General features: G+C 51.3%; 1 pseudogene; it reads left to right on the forward strand.

The window, feature by feature from the left end:
- LOC101720623 (RNA N(6)-adenosine-methyltransferase METTL16 pseudogene) lies at positions 1–1,942 on the forward strand (annotated as a pseudogene).
- Positions 1,943–4,043: the final 2,101 nt, after the last annotated feature.

Here is a 4,043-nt window from a genome sequence, read left to right on the forward strand (position 1 = left end):
ATGGTGGTGAGCCGGGATCATAGCATCTGCATTTCTAGGAGCTTTGCATGGCAGGTGGCATAAAATTTGGGGACTATACAGGACCACACCAGACAAGTCGTTGGGCAGAACCATCCACCTCAGAGATGGCTCTGAGCAAGTCAGTGTGTGTAAGAAATATCCAGATTTTAAGCAGCATGTTCAGATAAATCTGAATAGAAGAATAAGTCTTAATTTTAAAGACCCTGAAGCAGTCAGAGCTTTGACCTGTACTCTTTTAAGGGAAGACTTTGGACTTCCTGATGATATTCTGTTGGAGAGACAAATTCCCACAGTTCCTTTGAGGCTCAACTACATTCATTGGGTGGAAGATCTGATTGGTCACCAGGACGCTGACAAAACTACACTTCGAAGAGGAATTGACATAGATACCAGGCCATCCTGCAACTATCCCTGAACTGGAGCAACCTTAAATGGCTGATATTTCCTTGCAACGAAAGTGGATGAAATATGTTTCAGCTACACAAAGAAAATGTGGAACAGAATAACTTATCTGATCTCATAAAAGTGGTAAAAGTACCATAGAAGACACTCCCAATGGATACTCTTAAAGAAGAGTGTGAGGGCCGGGGATCTAGCTCAGTGGTTCCACTGCCTGCCTTGCAAGCGGAAGGTCCCGAGTTTGATCCCCGGTACCAAAAAAGAAGAAGAATCTGAGATAATCTATGACTTTTGCATGTACAACCCTCCTTTTTTTTTGCCAACCAGTTGGAGCCCAAGGGAGTAAACTCTAGAAATTCTCAAAGAACTCCACCTAGTTCTGTAAATACAGGAGGTATCACAGAAATCATGGCTGAAGGAGGTGAATTAGAGTTTGTTAAAAGGATCATCCACAACTGTTTACAATTTAAAAAATGATTAAGGTGGCACAGCTGCATGCTGGGAAAGAAATGCAGCCTGGGTCCTCTGAAGGAAGGGTTTTGCATCCAAGGGGTTCCCAAAGTCATCTTCACTGAGTTCTGTCAAGGTCGAACAATGAGACGGGCCTTAGCTGTGAGTTTTTATGATGATGTCACAGTACCATCGTCACCTAGAGAAGCCAAGGAAACCCAACATGTTTGTAGTGCTGGAGTCTGTGATGAAAGAATTATCCCTCAAAGCATCGTCTTTGGGCTCTGAGATGGTGGAAGGCATAGTGGTTGTTACAACATGGATAGAAAAACTTCTCACCGATCTGAAGGTCCAGCTTAAATGAGTTCCCTGTGGAAAAGAGGAAGTTAGCCTTTTCCTGACAGCCATAGAAAACCCCTGGATTCATTTAAGGAGAAAGAAAAGAGAATGAGTGAGACAGCTGAGGGGAGTGCCTCGAGCTCCTGAGGATGTCATCCAGGCCTTGGAGGAGAAAAAGGCCACCCCTAAAGAGTCGGGCAGTAGCCAGGATGTGGGCCTGGCCGCCCAGGAGAGTGCCCCGTGTGGGCCTGCCATGCGGGAACATGAGTCTGCCATGGTCAGGGCCCACTGCCCAAGCCAGGAGTCACTGTCCTGGGACGAAGGAAGCCCCAGGACCCCTGGAGGATGAAAGGAGTGAGGAAAGGGGTGGGACAGAGGCCATAGAGAGTTGTGGGTGCTGGGAATTGAACCCAGGGCTTCTTGCACACTAAGCACACGCTTTATCATTGAGCTACCTACACCCAGCCCCATACACACTGAACTGTACGAGAAGTTTGGTGTTAACTAGCAACAAACCTGAAAATTTGGTTACGTATATAGGTACAAAACTGGTTTATCAAATCTCTGTTCTGGCCCTCAACCCAATGCATTTCAACTAATGCATCGTCTACTTCCTTCCTGACGTTTATCAAACACTTGAAGAGATGCTGTGCACTGCTCCATGAAGGTGCTGCCCCTAGTCAGCCCCAGGGCTGCTGAACTGCTCAGAGGCCTCTCAGTCCTGGGCTCCATCACTGGCCCGGAAGTGACACTGTGTGGAATTATCCTAAAAAGTAGAAACCAGTTAATCCATTTAAACCATCCTCCTGTGCTGCCCTTTCATTTTGTTTTTGGTTACAGGGAGTTGTGGTACGGTAGTTCGGAAAGAATTGCTCATCAGCAACAACAGAAAGCTGTCAATGATTCAGGAGGAACTTAAAGCTGAACCACGCTGGCCATGGTAGCTTTAGACTAACTCTGTGAGGCCAAAGGGACATAACACATCTGGTGTGGTTCAGTGCTGTCCAGAGCATTCTGGTCTCTGTTCCCAGGGGTTGGCTTGTGAGAGGTGCAGTACAGCAGGGCAGGCAGAGGCCCACTTTGGGTGACCCTCAGGACCGAGCCTGCTCAGCCTGGGCACATGTGATTGATGAACTGTGCTCAAGTCCCCAGAATGGAGCTGGCCCCATGGCAGGCAGTGAGGGGTCAGGGAGAGAGGGCCAGGAAGGAAGGCCCATTTGAGCGGCACTTGCCTGCCTGGCAAACACGAGGCCCTGAGTTCAATCCCCAGTACCACCCCCCCCAAAACAAAAAACCAAAACCACACATCACATGTGACACCCTCCCATGCTGCTTTACCACCTTTGATAAGGCATTCTGCTACACGACTCACTGGGAAAAATGGGTCCCTCTGCAGGTACCTGTTTGTAACTTGCTGTCAGTACAATATAAATTATTTCATTGTAATAGATACATTTTGCTGTTTAAAAATATTAGTGAGCCATGTACCGGGGTGCTTGGCTTTCCTCCGTCTGCAGAGGGCCAGCAGGCATCCAGAAGCTGCAGAGGCCAATGCCTGCTGGGTGCGCAGGGTGGGAGGTGCCCAGAACCACTGGGACCACTGCCTGTGCTTGTCTTCATTTGTCATGTGCTAAAGTGTTACCAAAAGTGACAAAGGAGCACGGAGTGTGAGTGGTGGCCTGAGTACCATCTCCACGTCACCCCCAAGGAGGAGCCTGGGGAGAATTGAGACTCAACAAGGGAGGCTGAGAACCCAAGTATTACGGGGCCACGTCTCACACATGGGCACTGCCCTTGAGAACACCCTCAGATGGGCTTCCTCCTCTGCTTAGGAGGCGGGAGCCCTCTCATCACCTGGGCTGTCCTTGGTTGTGGACGAGGGCATGTGTAGCGTGTGTGTGAGTGTGCATGTTCGAGAGTGCACATGTGCAGGCAGAGCCACTGAGACAGAGAGATGGAGAGATGCTGGCAGTGCGCCTGCAGGCACGGCCGCCTCCTCCTCCTCACTGGGCACCTGGTAGTCCAGGGAGCCACCCCGTGAGGCTGCCTGGTGCCTGATCTCACAGGAATGGTGCTGAGTCACCTTTGCCTCAGGAGCCCGTAGAGACACCTGAAGGCTGCAGGAGCACCTGCAGGTTTTATGCTATGGGCCGTCTGGAACCCTGGCAGGTGTTGGGACCACCTGTGCCCCATTCTGTCAGACTGGGGACCTTGTCCTGCCTTCCTGGGCAGCCCTCACCATCCCTGGCCCAGGCTTGGCCAAACTCCAACTTGCCTGCATTTGGCCCCAGGATGTCCACAGCTGCCCAGCTTTGGGAAATGCAGATTAGGATGGGGTGATATGACAGGGTGCTGTGTGGTAGTATGCAGGGAGACCCCTGAGGGGCATTTACACCAGGCCAGGGTAGGATGCCAGCTGCATAGGGAGAGACCCCTTCCTAGACCCTGGCTTTGTGTGGCTGCCCCAGGAGTCAGTGTGAGTATGTGTGTGTGTGTGTGGGGGGGGAACTGCACCTTCCCAGGCTTGAAGGAGGGCAGGTGGTTGCTGACCCCTCACTCCATCTGAAGAGGCACCGCCTGCCCACACTGTAGCTGTGTTGCTGTAGGGGTGCAAGTCCTCCCGAGAGATCCTCCTGGGGAGTCTCTAACACCCAAGGCAGGACCTGAAGACCCTGGATGGTTGGCCTTAGGGAAGGACCTGCAGCCCTACCACCCACAGGCGTCTGCTCCCTGAGTCCTGAGGAGGCCTTGCTGATGTGCCTCATCTGAGTGTTTGTTTGGAGCCTACTGACATGTTCCAGGAGCAGATGATTTTTGCCAGGCCATGGCTCTGG

Source organism: Heterocephalus glaber, unplaced genomic scaffold, assembly GCF_053883595.1.
Source record: "Heterocephalus glaber isolate CG9 unplaced genomic scaffold, H.glaber_assembly_v1.0 deba00000122, whole genome shotgun sequence".
Taxonomy (NCBI): Eukaryota; Metazoa; Chordata; class Mammalia; order Rodentia; family Bathyergidae; genus Heterocephalus; species Heterocephalus glaber.